The sequence below is a fragment of the Puma concolor genome, chromosome B3 (assembly GCF_028749965.1).
Source record: "Puma concolor isolate L17-30 chromosome B3, mPumCon1.1.hap2, whole genome shotgun sequence".
Lineage (NCBI taxonomy): Eukaryota > Metazoa > Chordata > Mammalia > Carnivora > Felidae > Puma > Puma concolor.
In genome coordinates, this window is record NC_141672.1 from 59,110,838 (window position 1) to 59,134,824 (window position 23,987).

Consider the following 23,987-nt stretch of genomic DNA (forward strand, 5'->3'; position numbering starts at 1 on the left):
ACTGGGAGTTGTCTGTGTGTTTCCTATGGATGAGAAATGTGTTCATGCTTTACCAAAAAAAATCAATTACCTCTGTTTTATTTGTTAGTATTTTCTCATTTATGGTGGCAGCTAGAATTTTATTTAAAAGTCTACAATAAAATAGCTTAGAACTATCTTAACAATCATTAAAAGCTTCTAAAATTATATTTTATAGCTTTGGGAATGTAGTCTTTTTGCTCTGACCTGACACTGGACTCAGAATATTTTAAAGTTCATACAGCACTATTTGTTTTATGTATAATCCATTGTCTTGGCATAATAGACTTTCTACCAATTGGAGTGAAGCCTGAAGATACAGTAAACCATAAAAGATTTTCCAGAATAGAAGTGTCAACTGTACTGATCAACAAGATATATAAGCAAGCCTACAGGGGATGATTAAATTAAACTGTATTGAAATCCACTTGGGAAGAGAGACTGTAGTTATGTACTATCTCCTCAGTTCTTGTCAGCTGTGGGAAAGCCAAATTTTTAGAGCATTTTCCAGAAATTGCATTTTAGAAACAACAATGTTTTACTTATTGGACAATAAAACATTCCATAGACCAGTGAATGATTGATGGAATATGTAATCAATAAATGCTACTGAGAAGCAAAGGAGACTAACCTATTTCAAAGGGATTGTCTCCGTCTATTTTCTTCTGCAAAAAAGAATGCTGGGATTGATACTTCAGCCATATTGCCTCAAACCAATCAACTTAAAACCATACCTAATCATTCCAATATGTACTCACTATTTATTATTACTCTGTAAATCAGAGGTTTGGGTTCACTGAGGTGGGTTCTGTGCTCAGGGTCTCACAAAGCCAAATTCAAGGCTGCAGTCCAGGCTAACATCCCATCCAGGGAGGAATCTGAATCCAAACTCATTCAATTTATTGAGAGAATCCAGTTCCTTGCAGCTAGGTCTTATTGTCAGCAAAGGGCTGTTCTCTACCCCTGCAGGCTCATCACATTTCTTCCTGTGTTTCCCTTCAACTTCAAATTAGCACGAGTGTATGGGGCGCCTGGGTGGCGCAGTCGGTTAAGCATCCGACTTCAGCCAGGTCACGATCTCGCGGTCCGTGAGTTCAGGCCCCGCGTCAGGCTCTGGGCTGATGGCTCAGAGCCTGGAGCCTGCTTCCGATTCTGTGTCTCCCTCTCTCTCTGCCCCTCCCCCGTTCATGCTCTGTCTCTCTCTGTCCCAAAAATAAATAAAAACGTTGAAAAAAAATTAAAAAAAAAATTAGCACGAGTGTCTTTCTCCCACTTCAAATTTCTGTAGTTTCTTCTTCTGTTACCAGAAAAAGAAGATTTGTTTTTAAAAGTACTCATGTGATTAGATATAACTTACCCAGATAATGTCCCTCATCTTAAGGCCAGCCATGATATGTAACATAACATAATCATGGAAGTGATATCATATAATTTCTGGCAATTATTGTGAGATATCTCATGGGGGCCATTTTAGGAATTCTGCCTACTACCATAGGCAATTTATAGATATTGTTCAATACAATCTAATTAGCTGTAAGTTTGAAATGCAAGATGGCCTCATATTTTAGTCCACTATACCAAAGTAAAAGTCAACTAGGGATATTTCCATGAGAGAGGAAGTTAAGCACAGACACACAGCCAATACAAACTTAACATTCTGTTGAATTTAAAGGAGTTACATTCTGTATTTCAGATGTAAATTTGGTTTCCTTTAATTCTATATGTGAACAGTACTGGCTATGTAATTTGTCAGACCCATTTAACAATTAAATAAGGTGCTTCATGTTCAAAAAGTAGAACATAGTATAATTAAATGTACCAAAGCATAAAGCTTTTTCCCTTCTCCTGTGTTCCCTTCCTCAACTTTCCATGGTGGTTTTTATTTGCTATTTGATGTTGTTTTAAGTTTAAAAAATTAATTTTAAATTTTAACATGAATTTTACTCTTCCATTTCGCTTTGCCAATTTTTGATACAAATATAAGAGCATTTATATCATACCCTAAACCAAAAAAATAACATTAAAATAAATTCTTATTCTATAGCTCACACAGGCCTATGTATTTTTCTTACCAGAATAACAGAAATCATGCACAAAAAATAAGTGGACTGTCTTTATTTTACTTCCTGATACATACATATGCTACTTATACTCTCTGCCTTTGACTTACTGATGAGTAAAGAAGAACTGAAAGGAAAAGGAACTACGGGTTCCCTTATCTTTACCTTTCACTTTATAATTTTTAGCATAAATGGTTGTCTAATAAGGAGAAGTAACATGAGTAAGACAGCATATGATTGAGTTCCTTTGTTATTTGTGTTCTGAGAAGCCCAGTCTTTCTGAGTTTGAAGTAAGCTCTGGTTAAAATAGAAACCATGGTCTGTCAGTAGTGACAGCAGACATCCTTGCCTTGTTCCTGATATTAGGAATAAAGGATTCATACTTTATCATTTAGTACACTGTTAGTTGTGGATGTCTTGTTTGTGTTTTAAAAGTTGAAGAGGGGCGCCTGGGTGGCGCAGTCGGTTAAGCGCCCGACTTCAGCCAGGTCACGATCTCGCGGTCCGTGAGTTCGAGCCCCGCGTCGGGCTCTGGGCTGATGGCTCAGAGCCTGGAGCCTGTTTCCGATTCTGTGTCTCCCTCTCTCTCTGCCCCTCCCCCGTTCATGCTCTGTCTCTCTCTGTCCCAAAAATAAAAATAAACGTTGAAAAAAAAAATTTAAAAAAAAAAATAAAAGTTGAAGAAATTCTCTTGAAAGCCACATCTGTGAAAACTCACACAAGAATAGATATAAATAGGCCTAAAGAGATCTATTAAAGAAATTGAATTGATAATTCATAATATTCCAAAACTGTTAGCACCAGGCCCATATGAGTTTTGTGAAATACCAATTCTCTATAATATCTTTCAAAGGGTGGACACAGAGGGAATAAATACTTTCTAATTCATTCTATGAAGCCAGCATTACTCAATATCAAACCAGACAAAGTCACTACAAGAAAACTACAGATCTATATAAATATCTCATGATCATACATGTAAAAATCCTCAATAAAATAGTAGCAAATCCGTTGGTAGGTGGAGGAAGGATAGTAAAGTATCTACCAGACTGAGAAGCAACTTTGAGACCAAAAAAATGAAGGAAGCCACTCCATATCATTTACACAGTTTTATTCAGGGTATCTTACTGATAAACAATCCCAGCTCTATACAGCTATTTTCCACCCCTACTCTCTGCTAAGTCCAAACATTAATCCCCAGCTTTTATAGAGTGAGGAGCCTGGCAGGGAGGTCACAGGGTAGTTACCTAAAGTGACATCATCTGTACACCAGAGTATCTCTACTAGTTATCTAAAGAGGACCTTCTTGTGTTCCACTTTAGGGAAGATCAGAACAAGCCTTCTCTCATTCCTGTCAGAGCACACATTAACCTCTGTGGGGCCTGGAACACACAGTTCTGAGGGAGATCATCGTGCAGACATGAACAAGATGGAGAGCCAAAGATGGAGTCAGTGTTGTCAGCACTCCTACACAAATCTAATCCAAAAAAAGCATGAATAGAATTATACACCAGGACCATGTGGGATTTCTCCCAGGTATGCAGGCTGGTTCAACATTCAAAATCAATTAATGTAATCAATCTCATTAACATACCTAAAAAGGAAATCATGTGATCATATCAATAGATGCAGAAAAAACATCTCACAGAATCCCAACAGCCATTCATGATAAAAATTCTCAGTAAAAGGGAATAGAGGAGATTTCCCTCCACTTGGTAAAGATTATCTACCAAACCTTCAGCTAACATCATACTTAATGGTGAGAAATTTGAGGCTTTCCTGCTAAGATCAGGTACAGGCAAGAATGTCACATCTCCCCACTCCTTTTCAACATTGTACTGGAAGTCTTTGCTAATGCAATAAAGCAAGAAAAGGAAATAAAATGTATACAGAATGGAAAAGAAGACATAAAACTGTCTTTTTTTTGCAGATGACAAGATCATATCTATAGAAAACCTGAAAGAAGAGACAGGAAAAACAAAAAAACAAAAAACCTCTTGGAACTATTAAGTGATTACAACATGGTTGCAGAATAAAAGGTTAATACACAAAAGTCAATTGTTTTTCTATCACCACCACCACCAAGTAGAATTTGAAATAAAAAACACAATACCATTTACATTAGCCTCCCCAAATTAAATACTTATGTATAAATCTAACAAAATATGTAAAATATCTACATTATGAAAACTACAAAACTGATGAACAAAATCAAAGAACTAACTAAATAGGTGTTCCATGTTCATGGATAGAACTCAATACTGTCAAATGTCAGTACTTCCGAGCTTAACCTATAAATTCAATGAAATCCCAAACAAAATTCCAGCAAGTTATTCTATGGATATTAACAAACTGATCCTAATGTTTATACTGAGGGGCAAAAGATATAAGAGCCAGCACAATAATGAAAGAGTAGAACAAAGTTAGGACTGATAGTACCCAATATCTAGACTTACTGAGCTATATTAATAAACACAGTGTATTGGCCAAATTCTGGATAAATAGATCAATGCAATAGAATAGAGCCAGAAATAGACCCCTATAAATATAGTCAACTAATCTTTGGCAAAGGAGCAAAGGTAATAAAATAGAGCAAAGATAGTCTTTTCAACAAATGGTGCTGGAAAAAAAAAAACTTGACATCCACTATTTTTCTCCTTCTACATCTTTCTTACTTTGATAGATTTACATTCCAATCCTTTATATTCTTGCTTTGAGTCATTGTTAGATGAATATCGCCTCTTACAAAATCTGTGGTATACACTCTAAATTCTTGCATATTCAGAAATATCTTCCACAGTAACAGTGAAAAGATGTCTTGGATGGGTGTAGGACTGCTGTGTTCCACTCATCGAATTTCTCTTAATAAGTCTAGATAAAATTCTACTTCAAGTGTTTCAGAATATCTGCTGGTGATATTCTAATATCTTCTTAATTCTTATTAACTTATTCTTTCAATTTGGGGAACATGATGTTTTTTGGCCTTGATTTTTTCCAAAAACTCCATGAAGCTTTCAAACTTTCTTCAGATAAAATTTTTTTTTTCTACTAACTAATCATTTTTCTCATATAGTACATTTTCATTTTTTAAACTCATTTTTTGCATGTTAGGTCTCTTGTGTTTTCCAAATAAGCTTCTAAGATTTTCCCTCATGTATTTCTTCTCTATTTTTTCTCTTATTTCAGCAAAAATCTCCCATTTGATATTCTAGTCTACTACTTCAGATCATTAACTGCAATATAGTATTTAACATCAGATCCTTAAAGACAACAATGTATTCATTAAGTTGTTTTCCTGAGAAATCATATCATTATCTGCCACCCTACAACAGCTCTATTTTATGAATTTTATGGTTCTTTTCCTCTGTCTGATATTCCTCAGAGGGCCCAGTGAGAAGGCAGTTTTTTGTTTGTTTGTTTAATTTTTCATATATTCATTTTTACATTGAGACTCAGGTCTTTATGCTAGATCATTCTCAGTGTCTTCAGTCCTGCAAATGGAGAAAGGAAAATCACTCTCTCCCCATGGTGAGCCTACTGCATAGCATAAAAAGTCCTCATCTTGGGGCGCCTGGGTGGCGCAGTCGGTTAAGCGTCCGACTTCAGCCAGGTCACGATCTCGCGGTCCGTGAGTTCGAGCCCCGCGTCGGGCTCTGGGCTGACGGCTCGGAGCCTGGAGCCTGTTTCCGATTCTGTGTCTCCCTCTCTCTCTGCGCCTCCCCCGTTCATGCTCTGTCTCTCTCTGTCCCAAAAATAAATAAACGTTGAAAAAAAAAATTAAAAAAAAAAAAAAAAAAAAAAGTCCTCATCTTTCCCTAAGGTCTCTCATAGTAAACTTCATTCTTCTCTAATCACTTTGCTCTCCAATTCTCAGGAACAACAAGAATGACTCAGCACATCCAATCAGCAATTCTTGTCACGTATGGTTTCAAGGCAGGTGATTATTAAAGCAAAAAAACCTATTACAATAGAGAAAAGAAATCAGAAGAAAACAGTCTGAACTCAACTCCACTGTAAAAAGGGTGGGAGAGGTTTTTTTCTTTTTTTATGTTTATTTATTATTTTTGAAGGAGATAGAGAGCAGGAGAGGGGAGGGGCAGAGAGAGAGGGAGACACAGAATCCAAAGCAGGCTCTAGGCTCTGAGCTCTCAGCACAGAGCCCAAGGCAGGGCTCGAACTCATGAATGGTGAGATCATGACCTGAGCCAAGGTAGGACACTTAACTGTGCCACCCAGGCACCCCAGGGTGGGAGAGTTTTTAAGAGTTGAGGTAGGGGATAGTAGGCCTTGTGTTTGCTAATTGGCTTCACTCAGAGGAAAAGTAAACTTAGTTATATCTTCATGACAAAAAGTAGTTTTAGAACTTGGAGCTAGGTGCCCACCTAAGTTAGGGTTTTATCTTTCCACAGAGACTGTGAGTTATGGACATTATTTCTTTGATGATTACATTTCAAAGAAATCACCCCTAGATCCTTCAGAAAGAGGGTTTTAATGTTGTTGTTTTTTTTTTTTTTTTTTTTTTTTGAGAGAGAGAGAGAGACCAAGCCCAAGCATGCACACATTTGCTCATGCATGCAAGTGGGGGACAGGCAAAGAGAGAGAGGGAGAGAGAGAATCCCAAGCAGGCTTCACTGTCAGCACAGAGCCTAATATGGGGAGCTATCCCACCAACTGTGAGATCATGACCTGAGCCAAAACCAAGAGTTGGCTGCTTAACCAACTGAGCCACCAGGTGCCCCAACAAGAAGCTTTTAACAAGATTTACATAATAAAATGACAGAGAAAGGATTTACTAGTTTTCTAAAGTAAATACTCTAAGAGAGAGAAAGGGAGGGAACTCTGTGCTTAAGCCCCCTAGATTCTATAAGACCTTGGGTAAGATGGTTAGGAGCTGAGAGGCAGAGAGCAGTCTGTCTAAAACTTGGTCAAGCTGAGGGAAGTGTTAAGGCTGCCTGTGTCAGGACTAAATTCCCATCTAATCTCAAATAAACAATGAGAAGAGGCTAATGTTTGGAGTTAGTACTGGAAGAGGTGGAAGACAGACTTGGAGTGCCATATGATAAAAATCCTGAGTATTAATTCTGCCACCAGCTTTATTATTTTGTTTTTGTTTTTTTTTTTTTTTTAAGAAACCAAAGGAAACCTTTAGATATACTAACTTTGAAATAAGAGAAACATTTATATTTCCAGTGGCCATAGATCTAAGTTTAATAGCAAAATAATCTTACATGGTAATCTGTTATGCTAATCCAGAATAATTGCTTATAAAACATTATTATAGACAATTTAATGTATTTTTTAACAATGTATGATATTCACCTGTATGTTTCAATGATAGAATTCTTATTTCTTATGACTGATTTAACATTTTGATTATAAACAGTGGCTTAGTGAAGGACATACTTTCCTCCTGCTAATTCCCTAATATAAGAGATAGATTATATATGCTTGCTAATATTCTGTTCTTATTCTCTTATAAGTGACTATTAAGTACATAATTTCAATACATAGCCCAAGAAATGACATTCTTAGATCTATACTATGCTCTGTAATGATTAAATTATGAAAATGTAACAAGACAGAAATCTTGTTACATGAAAAATGCTGACTCACTAAAAAAATGCTAATGTCCAATTGTTAAGAATTTCCTCTGAGAATAACTTTCATGTAAAATTAACTGTTCTAACAAGATTTGACATAATGAAATCTGCAAATGAATGAATAATTTATAGGTACACTATTGAGTGCCAGGAATTCCTGGATAGCTTTGCTTATTCTGAATTGACAAGCTATATTCCTAAAGGAAAATTAAACTTCAGTCCCCAACAAAGTGCCTGTTATCTCATCTGTTTAATAGGAATATTTGGTTAAAACAGAAAAACTCATGAATGAGCAGGCTTGCTGAAAGTAAAATGTTTAACAATGTTTAAAAGAGTTAAGTTTTATGACGAAATCTTCAGCAGTTCCATTAAGGAAGAAAATATGTAGCCATCTGACACTTTTCTCTTTTGAAATCTACATAGAGGGAATAGACAATACATGCCAGTAAAGAAAACATTATTGTGTGTGTGTGTGTGTGTGTGTGTGTGTGTGTGTGTGTGATAAAGGCTTTCCTTTTCTATCTTTAAAGTAACTTAAAAAAATGTTTATTTATTTTTGAGAGAGTGCAAGCAGGGGAGGGGCAGAGAATCCCAAGTAGGCTCCAGATTCTGACCTGTCAGCTCAGAGCCTGACACAGGGCTCAAACCCATGAACCACAAGATCATGACCTGACCTGAATTGTACACTGAACCCACTGAGCCACCCAGGTACCCCAAGGCTAACATTTTCTTTTCTTTTTTTTTTTAAGTTTATTTATTTGAGAGAGAGGGAGAGAACATGAGCAGGAGTGGGAAAGAGAGAGAAAGACAGAAGCCCAAGCAGTCTCTGGGCTGTCAACGCAGAGCCTGATGCAGGGCTCCATCTTGTGAACTGTGAGATCATGACCTGAGATGAAATCAAGAGTCAGATGCTTAACTAAGCCAACTAGGTGCCCTAAAACACTCCATTTTTAATTCTTCTTAAGTTAAAAGTTAATTTGTTCATTAAAGAACTTTAGAAAATATAGAAAGGAAAAGGTAAATGAAGACAATGTAACATTTTAGCAGTGTACTTGATGAAAATCAAAATAAAGGAGAGAGGATGAAGGTGAATTGTAGGTTTATAGTCATGCGAGGTCTTTTTTTTTAATGTTTGTTTTTATTTATTGTTTGAGAGAGTGAAAGAGCACACATAAGTAGGGGAGGGGCAGAGAGAGGCAGGGGGAGAGAGAATCCCAAGCAAGTTCCACACTCAACTCAGAGCCTTATGTGGGGCTCAATCTCATAACCATGAGATCATGCCCTGAGCTGAAATTAAGAGTTGGACACTTAACCAACTGAACCACGCAGGTGTCCCATGTGAGTTCTTATTTTATGTAGTCTTTTACCTCTAAGATTAAAAATGTGTATTATGTGTTTCTAAATAAGGACCAATGAACTCTCTTTGTGAAAAGATATTTTTTACATTGTTGTAAAGACATGAAGTTGATAGTTGAGTACCATTTGCCATATCACTATTTCTAATGGGAAAGCATTGTAGCCATTATTCAGGAACAGAAGTTCTGGCAGCATCTTATGATAAAACATGGTGGTAAAGGAGACAATCCTATTAAGAGTGATTTGTCAAATTCACTGGCGATTTTTATCCACATAACACATAATTTCTAGTATTTTCCTAGTATTTACATTTGAGGAAAGTTCTATTAAACTTTGAATTTTTTTTCAAAGTATATTCTTGGGAGATAAAATATTTTATGTATAAGATAGTCATTGGAGACAGTAATACTTACTTCAAAATTGCTAGGGACCGCACATTAATTAATAGCATTATATATTTATGAACCAATTACAGTATTTGCACAGGCCAAGCAGATCCCTGTTCATTTAATTATAATTTGGTAACTCTTTTGAATAAACTTAGCAACAGTGGCAAAGCCCAATAGACTATATTAGCATTTTACAAATGAATTACAAGTTATGAGATAGAAAATTAATTTTTGTGACTTTAGGGTCATAATCAAAATTCCACGTACTTGAAGACAGGATTAAGGGGAATGTCTTACCAATTCTCACGAACAGGGGTAAAATAGATTATTTTATAAGTTATGCTTTATATTATTATGCTATGACACAATTATGTTGCCATCACATTGTTTATTGGGATGCATTTTAAATATGTAGTGAATAGAAAAGTATTAATTCATTTGAGACTCGATATATTTGAATATTTATTTATGCCATGATTTTCAAATATTTACCTTTTCTGAAAATTTATAAGGAATTAATAATCCAATAAGGTCAACTAGTTATGGGATAAGCAAATACAGGATATGATCACATGATAGTTTAAATATATAATTTTATATTCTGCAGATTCAAATAAAATAATTTATTAAGGGGACGAATGGGTGGCTAAGTCAAGTTGACCATCTGACTCTTGATTTCGGCTCAGGTCATGATCCCAGGATGGTGGGATCGAGCCCCATGTTGGGCTCTGTGTTGAGTATGAAGCCTGCTTAAGATCTCTCTCTCTCTCTCTCTCTCTCTCTCTCTCTCTTGCTCCTCTCCCCTTCTTGTGCTGTCTCTCTCTAAAAAAAAAGAATAATAATAATTAATTAATTAAAAAAATTTAAGGTCTTATAAGAAAGTTCCGATTGGAGAAAAGCTTGGGATATAGTTATTTTATCCTGTTTGATTTTTGTCTAATTTATTCCTGTAATTATTATTATTTTTTTGCTTTACAATTTAGTGCCTTCCTTTTAATACTAGCATGATGTGTCTTTCTCTATGCCTCTACCTGTAACCTATTTGTGTCTTTGTATTTAAAGTGCAGTTTTCATACACAATAGATCACGAACTTGAAAATGGTTACTTTTCCTCTACTCCCTGCCAGAAACATAGGATTATTTGGGGGCCTTCACTATGACAATCTGTTGGATTTCCTATGGGTGAACCCGTGAAATATTATGGGGACTCTTAAGTCTGCATTCTCCCAGGAGATTCTCACTGTCAAGATAGCCCACAGTCAGCATCCATCTATTTGTCATTATCATGTGAGTGCTCCTACCAGATTATGGCTCTAGCAGCTTTTGCTCCGGGTAGATGGATCTCGTCTGTGACTCTCTGTATGGGCCTGTCTCTCCATTTTTCAAAGTGACAGTTTGCTCTATGTTCTCAATTTTTTGATGGGTCCAAGCAAAGTCATTACTTAGAAGTTTGTTCTGGTTTTCTTATTGTAAGGAAGGAAAACATTACTGACAGGAATGAGTGCTTCAAGCTCTTAACATATCAGAGCCGAAACCAGGACTATTAAGTATATTTAAGAGTAATTAAAAGTACATTTTTAAGAACACTGATTGATATCAGAAAGGCAAATGATCTATTCAAGCCTTGAAATAGATGTGAATTTTGCTTTCTGAACAAAGAAAACAACATCAATCAATAGAGTAATTAAACCTGACAAATATAGTGATTAAATATTTTGACTCAAAATGTGAACAGTGCATTATACATAATAAAGAGTAGAAACATACATGTATACCAGAGTATATTTAAAATCAAAGTAACTTTGTTATTTTCCTGTTATAAACATAATGCAGGACCTTGCAAAGAGAATTTCCAGGTAAAACCCAAGAGTATATGTGATACTGTGATTTATAATAGGAATATATTCCTCCTGCTTCAGGCACAAAGCTCCTAAAAGCCTTGAAATTTCCTGTGTTGAGAGCAACAAAGCTGTCTTTTGTTGTGTTAATTAGGTGACTTGGAAAGCCCCTAAGTCACCTAAGGATGGGGACTAGTCATCAGAGGAACCAACTGTGTGTTTAGTGGGTAGGTACTTTCAATCCTACCCCATGACCTCCTGGGAGGGGGAGGGGGTGGAGATTTGAGTTCAATCACCAATGGCCAATGATTCAATCAGTCATGACTAAGTAATAAAGCCTCCATAAAAACTCACAAAGAGAAGGTTCAGAGAGCCTCTGGACTGGTGAACCTGCAGGGATGAGGGAAGGGTGGTGTGCGAGGAGAAAGCTAGGAAGCTCTGAGATCCTGAACCACATCCCTTATCCTATGTTTCTTTATATCTAGCTGTTACTTAGCTATACTCTATTATAGTTACTCAGTAATCTAGTAAGTAAAATGTTTCTCTACTTTTGTGAGCTGCTCTGGCAAATTAATTGAACCCAAGGAGACCACTGGAAGTTCCTTCCATCTACAACCACTCAGTCAGAAGCACAGGATAACCAGGCCTTGCAATTGGCATCTGAAGTGGGAGGAGGTAGTCCCGTAGGACTAAGCCTTTAACCTGTGGGATCTGATGGTATCTCCAGGTAAGTAATGTCAGAATTGAGTCGAATTGTTAGATATCCAGCTGGTAACAGAGAATTGCTTGTTGTGGGAATTCCTCTCCTAATGATATTAGGTGTACAAAGACAATGCACAGAGTGTACACAGACAAATGATAAAATTATCCACAATCTCAGGAACTGGAGATGATGGTTGTTGAGAATTTACATAATTTCAAACTATTGTCTTTTTAAAAATTTTTTTACTTCTTATTTTTTAATGTTTATATTTGAGAGACAATGAGAGAGACAGAGCATGAGCCAGGGAAGGACAGAGAGAGACAGAGACACAGAATCCAAAACAGGCTCCAGGCTCTGAGTTATCAGCACAGAGCCTGATGCAGGGCTTGAACCATGAACCATGAGATCATGACCTGAGCTGAAGTCAAGCACTTTACCGACTAAGCCACCCAAGTGTCCACTCGTGACTTTTTTCTAAAATTAAAAAAAATACACTTATCTGCACAACTATTTCCTATACATATTTTCTATTAAAAAACATCCTCTATTACAAGTAATGCAACATCCCCTTCCCAAATACATGGCTCATTCTATATCTTCTGAGAATTCAAATATTAACATTATGGTCTGTACGCTCCCAATCTATTCCTGTATGTTTGTATACATATGCATATACATATACATGTTTACAATTATTGCATTGTGTAATTTTTGCATAAATTGTTTGATATTGTACTTAGTGCATCATAATATACTGTTTAAGTTTAACAATGGTTCCTTAGGTTATTGCCACATCAGTTCAAATGAATCCTTTCTTTATGTGTGGCCTTAGAGTAGTATTTCATACAACACATCTTCTTAACTGTTTAACCATGTCTCTATTCATGAATGTTATTATTTTCCTAACATTTTTCCAACAGGGGAATTTTCTATTCTTCTACCTCCTAATTAACCTGCTATTCAACTTATTAAAAAAATCATTTTATTGGGGGCGCCTGGGTGGCGCAGTCGGTTAAACGTCCGACTTCAGCCAGGTCACGATCTCGCAGTCCGTGAGTTCGAGCCCTGCGTCGGGCTCTGGGCTGATGGCTCAGAGCCTGGAGCCTGTTTCCGATTCTGTGTCTCCCTCTCTCTCTGCCCCTCCCCCGTTCATGCTCTGTCTCTCTCTGTCCCCAAAATAAATAAACGTTGAAAAAAAAAATTAAAAAAAAAAATCATTTTATTAATAGTGAGGCTAGTACTAGAAACACCCAGTGCAGGATTTTCAAGTATGTGTTGAAATGAAGCACACAGCTAATGTTAACTTGAAGGGTCTTTATACTACTCACTCCCAGTCTATCGAAACAGTTGGCATCCGAATACCCCAGCATCCTGGAAGGAGGAAGCACAAGTCCAGGTCTGTCAGGGAGTCGCTTGATTCAGTTAGGATTCCAATCATGATGAAAGGTGTGGTAGGATTCTGTTATATGCCCAGTTGGCAGATGAAGGCAGATTTCATTCTGAAAAAAAACTATTTAAGTGGCTTTTTCTGTGAACTTAATAGTTTTCAAAGTATGGGTTATTAATTTCCACAGATCAAGAGTTGTATTTTGGAACACGATGAGATTGAAGAAAGAGACTCAAAATCAGACAGAATCAGGGTTAGCAGTATCAACACTTAATCAAATCTGAATACAAAAAATGACAAATAATCCTTCAGTTTTAACACGTGAATATGGGCTTTTATTTTTTTCTGGTATTGAGTTATTTACTAAATGTTTCTTTTGGTAAACTTGACCAAAAGTCTAGCTCAGTTATTCTACAAAATCCTAGCATACAGTGATATCATATTGGAAGTACAGTTTCAATAAAGAAAAACTCCACATATTCAAAAGTGATTCAATACTAATGTATTCTAAAAATGAAAGCCATAGGGGCACCTGGATGGCTCAGTTGGTTCAGCACTGGACTTCAGCTCAGGTCATGATCTGGTGGTGCATGGGTTCGAGCCCCACGGCAGGCTCTGTGCTGACAGCTCAGAGCCTGGAACCTGCTTCAGATTCTGTGTCTCCCTCTCTCTGCCCCTCCCCTGCTCATGCTCTGTCTCTCTGTCTCTCAAAAATAAAAAAAAAATGTTTAAAAAAATTAAAAAAATAAAAATAAAAGCCATACATTTGTCATTTAATGACAACAACAAAATGATGATGATGAGAAGAAGAAGAAGAAGAAGAAGAAGAAGAAGAAGAAGAATTGGGGATGTATTGAGGATATATGAAGGGAAATATAAGTATTATATATAATATAAAAGTACATTATATATAATAATTATATATATTTAATTATATATATAATAACAGCTATTATATATAAATATACATGTTTTTAGTGTCAATTATTATTTTACAGCTAAAGTCTCTAGCAAAAAAAAAAGACATGTACAAATGTTTGCAATTTAGAGTTTTATTTCTAAGCACAATAATACCTCTATTTCCTTTTATTATTATGAATTTTTATGTTGATTACAGTGAGTAACACCTAGTTATCCAAAAGTAAATTTAGACTTCTTTCACATAGTAGCAAACATACTATATGGCTAACACATAATCTAGGTGTGTCATCTTAAAGTTTTAAAATAAAGAAACACATTGTAATTCTTACTATTTCTTACTGAGACATTTACTGCAGCTAAACTTGAAGGTGTTTTCTTAGATGTCTCTAGGTCCTGTAGTATGTTATTTATTTGTTCGTTCAAAGCAAGTGTAGTTGACATACTAGTGTGATTTTCTATTACAAAATATTAGGCAACTCTAGCAGAAACATTTTGACCTAAAACTGGGGAAAACAAAAAAACAAAAAACCTCTGCGGTTTTTAATTTAATTCACCATATACTGTTTAGGAAGTATTTTAATTGTTAAAAAAATTTTGCAATGATACCTCCAGACCTTTCCTCATAGTATCAACACATAGTATGCTTAATAGCAAGCCATAATGGTGCAGTAATTAAATCTATCCTGGGATAGGTATAGGATAGCATCATTAATGCACAGTTGTCAAATATATCCTATAGACTTTAAATTCATTGTCATATAAATACTCCTTACAGCATCACTATTCAAGGAGGTTTTTCATACCATGATAGCCCCTTCACTACTTATGGCACTGTTAAGGTTTATAAACCAATCCCCCCTACCAATGTCTTACCTTCTTTTAATTTAATTGTGGCTGTTTATTTATTTTATCTTAATTTTACAGTTAGTGTGTAACTCTTAACAGTTTTCCCTTTCCCTAAAGAAACTAAGAAAATAAATGACCAAGTTTAAAGTATATGTTTCTACTGAATCTTTTTTATTATGAAAAGGTCTTAAATTATCCTAATATACTATTTCAAGCTGATACATCTCTTCTTTACATACCCTTTGTATTTTCTTCATACAACATTAATATACCTTAAATAAGAGAACTTTATTATAATCAAACATAGCAGAGTAATAATACATTTATATAACTGAAATGTAACTTAAAATAAAAACTGAGGTAGATCACTTAGAAATAATTAATATTATAATTTTTAAACAATGATTAGTCTTATCACTATACCCTTTGTGACATGTCAAAAGTCCAAAGTATAAAATGCCATTATTCTTTTATAAGAAAATGGAAGCCTCTCAGATGAAATTTGTCTCTCTGTGTTTGTGGGATTAGGAGTTAATAAATGAACTACCTTCATAGGATGATTCCTCCCATAGGCTTTTACATTTTCAAAACTGTATGTATTGATTTCTCATCTGTATTTTGATAGTGTACCTATTTTGTAATTATTCCTCAGAGCTAGTAAGTAGAGATAGTAAAAAAACAACATGGGAGACAAAAGTCACCGTTCAGAATTATCCTTATTCTCTTCAATTGAACCAGGAGTGCCCTCCCTCTCTTTCTCCAGTTACATCAGATATAGTCCTTTAAAGTTAATAAATAAATTGAGTAGTTTAGAATAAAGGGTTTAGAGCTATTAACTATGTAAATTGAATCAAATGCTTAATATCCAGGAATTTAATTTTTTAAAACTCTATTGCAAGGATATGATATTAATTCCCTACCTATTTGACAGAATGTTGTGAGTCTCCAAAGGAAAAAAAAAGTTATAATTCATGTTTGCATGTTTTGCAAACTATGAATTTCTACAAGTATCTCTAATGCATCCACCTCTGACATCAGAAGTTATTTACATGCTCTCTCTTTTGCCATTGAAGTTATCCTATTTGATTCCTATTAGAATTATTTCAAGCATATACTTTGGATATTTTTATTTTTGTCCCCTTCTGCTCATCACTGTTCATCGTTGAGGAGACCATGCTCACCTTTCAGCCACCTTTATGCTACCACTGTATTTCCAGAACCACCCATACCAGCAACCTAAACAGAAAGACCCTTAGATTACTTTCAGCTTCTCTTGTCAAATTTTCATTCATTTGGATCTCTTCCCTCAGCTAGTTAGCCTGGTGCTCTTCCTCGTATCTTACGATGTCAATATGAGATCTAAATGTAATGTGTTTCTCTATCAGAAAATATTTATAGTTTTCAAATATCACTGCTAAAGACAAAAATAAATTAATATAAGGGGCTAATATGTAACGATAGATCTCTGTTAATTAATGTAGGGTCAAATATTTAGATAAGGTAGTCAACTCAGATACCTTTAAAATTATAACACATGAATGAATATCTACTCTGAGTTACTAAGACATGTCATTTTGGTCTCTCCCATGAGGTAAATTCAAGAGATCCTCGGGGGTCGGTAAGCTTATAGGCGGATGTCCTAAATCGTCTATTATTTTGACAAAATGGGCCCTAGTTTTGAGGGTCAAACTTTATCATAAATAAATTTATAAGGTGATGTTATATACAATTAATCATTACCTCTCACTGGTACTCACTGTTAGCATCTGAAAAACCCCATTTCTGATAATATCATAAAGTTCAGAAAATAGATCCAAAAGCATACAATGACTCATTAAAATGACACATAGGGGACATTTCTTTCAATGTTCCAATTTCATTTCTAAATTTCTTTTTCATATCTCAATGACCATTTTTTTTTTGCCTTTCTGCATAACTTGACTCACTTTTTAGCATCATTTATATATCTGGAACCATTAAGGTTGCTGATAATGCAAGGGAAACAAGACAGAGAAGATCCATGCTCTAATGAAGATTGCAATTTACTGGAAGAGAAACATATACTAAAATAATCAAACAACTGATGAAGATAATTTTAGGTAGGAATAAGTTTTAAGAAGAAAATAAAAGATGGTAATTAAATGTCTGAGGGGGCATATTGCTTTGTAGGAAATCTTCTCTGTATGAATTCATCACTGAGGAAAAGATGTTTGAACTGAGACAGACACCACAGAAAGATCTGTGGAGCAGAGTGTACCAAAAGCAAAGTCCTTAGTGAGAAATATAGAATGTTGAAGAAACATAAAGGCTGGTGAGCAAGATGGATAGTCATAAGACCCGAGGATGGACAGTTAGGTAGGTGTTAGGATTTGTAGTGCTTTGAGAGCTAGCAGAGTTTAGACTGTAATACACATTCACCATCAAGCCATGGAGGATTTTAGTAAATACATAAAAAGGTATGATAGTCATTTTTTATTTATTTAAAAAATTTTTTAATGTTTGTTTATTCTTGAGACAATGCAAGAGACAGAGTGCAAGCAGCTGAGGGGCAGACAGAGGGAGACACAGAATCTGAAGCAGACTCCAGGCTCTGAGTTGTCAGCACAGAGCCCGATGCAGGGCTCGAACTCACGAACCTTGAGATCATAACCTGAGCTGAAGTCAGACGCTTAACCGACTGAGCCACTCAGGTGCCCCGATAGTAATTTTTTAAAGATCGCTTTGGCTGTTCTGTGTGGAATAAATTTAAGAGGACAAAAATGGAAACATGGGTGCAGTGGTTCACACAGGAGAGAACTTTAGTTGTACTATAATGGTGCTCGTCCTATAATGTTAGTAGAAGAAATGGAAAGAAGAGGATGTGTGTACTCAATACAAGGTTAGGTGTGGGTGCTGAGGGGAATTGAGGAATCAAAAGTCATTCTGTTTTGGGCTTGAACCTGTGCGAGGACAGTGGTATCATTCCTGAGAGGGAGAAGATATGAGGAAGAATATGAGTTTTGTTTTATCTACTTTTGACCTCTCACTACTCAAATCTCGCCTTAAGTGGATTTACACATTCCATTTTTTTCTAATCCAATTTGATTCAATTCAACTAACTGTACACTTATTGAGACATCTGTATACACCAGGTACTAGCTTGAGAAGGAATTGTCCCTTTCTGGTCTCCAGAATTACCTAGAGGTAAGCCTAGAACATGCATACAGGAAGGTTCACAGTTGTCAACAGTTTAACATGTTTATAAAGTACCACATGAAATGTTATTTGCTAACTCTTCTAGCATTTACCAGGAATTTCTAACAGTAAAGAAGTGCCAAATGATTCTTCTTTTCACATCTTCTTCCTCAGCTTCATCCACACATCTATCCTTGTATCTACTACCAATGACACTTCACATGCCTTTTTGATTGTAGGTAAACTTTAACTTGAAACTCTATGGACACACAATGTGAGCCACAAATAAAAGCTAGATATGTTATATTATATTTTCTAGTAACCACATTAAAAAAATAAAATCTATAGATAATATTAATGACATATTTCATTTAGCTCAACATATAAAATATTATCATATCAAGATGTAATCAATGCAATGAGATATTTTTACTTCTTTTATCTGTACTAGATCTTTGAATTCCAAGTGGCATATTACACTTGTAGTACATCTCAATTTGATTAATCCCATTTAAAGAACTCAATAACCCTGTGTGGGAGGGCTATTATTGCATTGGGTGGTACAGCTCTAGAATTTTGGAACCATGAAAGGTTAATAAAGAATATTAGTAGTTCATATAGAACATACTCTTCAAGCATCACTGTCATTTGACTATCTCAGGATAGTAATTCCCAGGATAGTAGAAATCAAATGAAAATCTCAAGGAAATAGCATGTAGGATGTCAATGACTGTTGAGGTAATACATTAATCAGTTTGAAGGATGAATTATAAGCATAGACTTGTATGTAACAGAGAAAGGAGACACAGCAGTGAGTCTAAGAGTGACTGAACAATAGCCAATAGATAATACTAGAAAGGGGTTGAAATTAAACATTGCAATGTGCTTTCAGGACAGAGAGACCACTATGAGAATGAATAGATAAAGCTTAGTATAAAGGCCAGGGCTACCAAAATGACAAAAAATTGAATGAGATGTTCTAAGCTTCAAGGTCATTGTGACCTTGGTGTGAAAGCAGAACAATGTTGGGGGCTGATAAGGATATTGTAAAAGTAAATAGGCAGCATGGTACTGGAGATAACATAGATTTTTGAATCAAATCACCTGTCATTCCTTATCATCAGTTTTCACATCTGAAAGCAAAAAGAGAGATTACTCCTTCCCTGAAAATTCCTCGTTGGAATTAAGGAATATGATATTAAGTGCTTATCATAGTTCCTAGGACATCCCAGGTGCTGCATAATTACATTCTTCATCCCCCACCCCAACTGGTGGGTGAGCTGTGCACAAAAGGGCAATACCCAATTGGTATGGTTACAAATCATTGAATGAGCTCCATTTTGTGAGCTGATAATTTTTATACAATCATGTTGTCATCTAAACTGCACAATGAATAGGTTGTGTCATTTTAGGACCCAAGAAAAGAAAACGCATTTTGTTCAGGGGTCAAAAGACTGCTAAGGATGTGAGTTATAAGCAATATTATCAACTCAAAGCAACCCACCCCCCATGTTCTTATACAGCATCTGATGCCAAATGTTGATAATGTAAACACACATTTTCATTGACCATTTATTTGTATGTATAGTAGCAGTTGATACTAAAAATCTGAGTTTCCATTCATTAGCCCTTTTTCCAACAGGAACAAAGTTGTTCATTATGGAAGAGATCTGGGGATTATTGGAGGCTGTTTGCCTTTGGCTTTGATTTTAGAAAAGTGCAGCCATCTGGGAAATAAGCACTTACTAGCCAATAGGGAAAGTGGAGAAGTAAACTATATCCATCAATTATACAATATATTCTATGTGACCTATCCTTGTTCTGGAAAATGAAAGAAGTGATTCAGGGGACAGAGCACCTCAGCTCTTTCCCTTACCTCCAAATGCCCCATATTTACCCAACTCTCAGCCTATTTACAGATAAGCAAAGAAAAATCACCCTCCTAATTTTGTTCTTCTTGTAGATGCCACGTTTCCATAGATCCTGACATTATTTTGTTGCCATTTCCTTAGTGAAAATGGCAATTTATTAAACAGTGGCCTAGGTTAATGCACCTTGCCAAAGTGAGTCAGTTGTTCCTCTTTGCTAGAAGAATCAGATGGATTTTTAAAAACGGCACTGAAGTTAACTTTCATTCTTATTCAGTTGAGTTGTTTTCTATATGAAGACCTTGAGTTATTTGTTCAAAACAAAGATCCAATTGTCAGAACATGTTGAGAACATTGAATCCGGGGGAAAAATGAAACATGATGTTTTCATCATTTCTCATTGATTTCTTCCCTCTGGTTAGATGATCACTTTAATGTAAGTTTCCACATTATTTTTTAAAAAGCCTTTTTGAGATAGCATATTAGGATTCCATACAAAAATAACAAAAGACTAAGTTGTGATTATGCTTAATCTTGCTATTCTATAAGATGCATGACCTCATGACATATAAACATTGCTGGCCTTAGAACAGTGCAGTTGTAGGAAATAACATACTTAGAGGAAGCAAAGAATGGGTATCAGTCCAACATGCTGTGTAGGAAAACAATATTGTTTCAGTTTTGGAGAAGATCCATTTTGTATGAAGAAAAGTGAAAATAAGAGAAGTCCTCTATGAGGTTTACTTGTAGGATGACATTCAGCATAATTAGTTCAATAAAATCTGCACAAAATAAAAAAAAAAAAAAGACTCTCTGCTTTGTATATATTGAAATTTTCATCAAAGTCTCATTTTTGTGTTATATATGTAGGTGGTCATTTTCAATAGCTTTTCTGTTTATATTTACAGAAAATATAAACTTGTATGTGATCAAAATAAGGTGAGTTTATTTTATCTAGGAAGCCTAAAACACTTTACAGATACTAAAAAATTTTAATTTGTTTCATTTTCACAAGCTATGTAGAGATCATCCTCCACTCTCAGTTATCCAAATTTTTGTGCGCTACTTTTTAATATCATTGTCTTAGTTACATCTGATTATACTTAATACAAATTTAAAATAATTGGGCACCCCCTGTTTTTGTCTTTTACTGAGATTTCTCTTCCCTTCTGTCTTCTAAAACTTTCATGATGTTTTTTAATGCAATACTTATAAACAGAGACATATAGTACTGGATGATTCCCTTGAATAGTTCTCTCATTATTCATTAAAAATATCTTCAAGCTCATCTTGGTAAGAAATAAACCTTGAGTTTAGACTTCATTCATGTAGTCACATAATATAATTCAATTACTGTTTTAATCTAATTTAGAATCAAATACTGGATCAATTACCTCCTTCTATATAACAAATTACTTAAAAGTGAGTAGCTTTAAACCAACCATTTTACTCTTTATAATTCTGTGGGTCAAGAACGAAGCAGGCCTCCTCAGAGTTGGTTTGTCTCTTCCTGTGGTGTTATCTAATGTGGCTTTGCTGGGACTGTAGGCTCCAATGTGCCTTTAGTCATAAGTGTTGTTATTGCTAAGGCGTGACTACAAAGTATGGGGACTGGCTAGTCCTCTTTGTAACCTCACATCTTTCAAGGCATGTCCATGTCTTCTCACAATAGTGGGTTGGGGAGTCAAAGTTTTATACATGATGACTCAGGTTCCAAGGGTTCTAAGACATTCTATTACTTCTTTTTTTTTTTTTTTTTTTTTTTTTTAAGCTTATTTATTTATTTAGAGAGTGTGTGTGGGGAGGGGCAGAGAGAGAGGGAGAGAGAATGTTAAGCAGGCTCCACAATGTCTGCTCAGAGCCTGCTCAGAGCAGGGCTCAAACTCACTAACCGTAAGATCAGGACCTGGTCAAGAGTTGGACGGTTAACTGCCTGAGCCACCCCAGTGCCTCTAAGAGATTCTATTTGAAAGGAATTCATGGAGAAGGGTAATAGATGCATCTCTCAATTGGAGGTGCAGCATGTGCATATAGAGAAGGAAGGAATTATTGGTGGCTGTCTTTGTAGACAACTGTCACAACCACCATCTCCTATACTCTATTCCACACAAACTGTTCATCCCCTGTCCCTTTGTTTATGCCTCCAAGTTAACCTGATCTGCTAAAATCTAATTTACCTCCCAAGGCCCGTTTCAAATATTCTCTTACACATCAAACCTTACATACGGGTCTGACACATATCTTAGAAGACTTTATCTGCACCTTGAAAAGAGTGAAATTAAATGTCTCTCTTCTTGATGTTTTTGTTTACATTTTACATAATTCTTTTGACAACACTGAAAACAAAACTAAGCACCAAGTCCAGAGGTCACTAAGTCATAATCTCTCTTGAGTTAGGAGCATCATTTGACATAGTATACTACCTGCTGTTTCTTGAAACTTTTCTTCCCTTAGCTTCAGAGTTAACCCACTGATTTTCTTGCTATCTCACTGGTCTTCTGCTCTTCATTATCCTCTGCTGGATTTATTTCTTCCTTTGGATTGCAAAGTTTTGTAATGTTCCAGAGCTGGGTGCTATAACCTCCTCTCTTCTTTATAATTACCTTGCTTTTATCTATACTTATGGTTTCAATGCCATCTGTAATCCTGAATCAAAGTCCAAACTTCTCTAACTATAGAAATATATGTCCACCTGATTAGTTAACATCTCTATTTGAATGTCTAATGAATACTCAACATTTCCAAATTCAATGTCTTTATTTTTAATTAATTAATTTACTTATTTTGAGAGAGAGAGAGAGAGAGAGAGAGAGAGAGAGAGAGAGAGAGAATTCCAAGCTGCGTCCTTGCTGTCAGTGCTGTCAGTGGGTGCCTGATGTGGGCCTCAGTCCCATGAACCCTGAGATTATGACCTGGACTGAAATCACGAGTCAGATGCTTAACCAACTGAGACACCCAGGTGCCCCTTTTTATTTTTAAACTCCACTTCCATCTGCTGCCCTGCCAGCTTCCCCATGTCAGTAAATGGTCAAAGTTGCTCAACCTTTAAACTTACAATCATCTTTATATCCTTTCTTTTTAACCCATCCCACATCTCAACCATCAAGAAATATCTTTTAGCTTTACATCCAAAATATATCCTGGATAACGTATCACTACATTCATTGTCTGAAACACCATCATATCCCAATTAGACCACTACAGGAACATCTATACTCTCCTTCCCATTTCCACTTTTTTTTTTCTTTTTTTAAATTTCATTTGAGTATAGTTGAAATAAACTGTTGCAATAGTATTTCTATACATTAATTAATAAAGTAGCAGAAAGACAAATTAAGAAAACAATTCCATTTACAATTGCACTAAGAAGAATAAAATACCTAGGAATATAACCAAAAAGGTGAAAGACTTATACTCTGAAAAGTATAAAACACTGATGAAAGAGACTGAAAATGACACAAACAAATGGAAAGGTACACTATGCTCATGGATTGGAAGAATTAACATTGTTAAAATGCCCATACTACCTAAAGCAATCTAGAGATTCAATGAAATCCTCATAAAAATACCAACAGCATTTTTCACAGAATAAGAATAAATAATACCCACATTTGTATGGAACCACAAAAGACTCTGGATAGCCAAAGCAATCTTGAGAAAGAAGAAGAAAGTTAGAGTTATCATTCCAGATTTCAAGATATACTACAAGGCTGTGGTAATCAAAACAGTATGGTAATGGCACAAAAACAGACACAGAGATCAATGGAAAAGAATAGAGTCCAGAAATAAATCTTGTTTCCATTATTATTCCCCTATAACCTTTACTT

At 35.5% G+C, this 23,987-nt stretch overlaps 1 long non-coding RNA gene across 2 annotated transcripts in view; it reads left to right on the plus strand.

Annotated features, from left to right (window-relative positions):
- The window catches only part of LOC112856045 (uncharacterized), an 89,705-nt gene that overhangs the window by 18,093 nt on the left and 47,625 nt on the right, over positions 1-23,987 (plus strand). The window contains exons 1-2 of one of the 2 annotated variants that reach the window (XR_003223072.2): positions 11,884-11,988; positions 17,072-17,217. This is a non-coding gene — a long non-coding RNA (uncharacterized LOC112856045). Of the gene's footprint in view, positions 1-11,883; positions 11,989-17,071; positions 17,218-23,987 lie in introns of those variants that run through there. The other variant, XR_015251860.1, reaches the window with a different exon arrangement.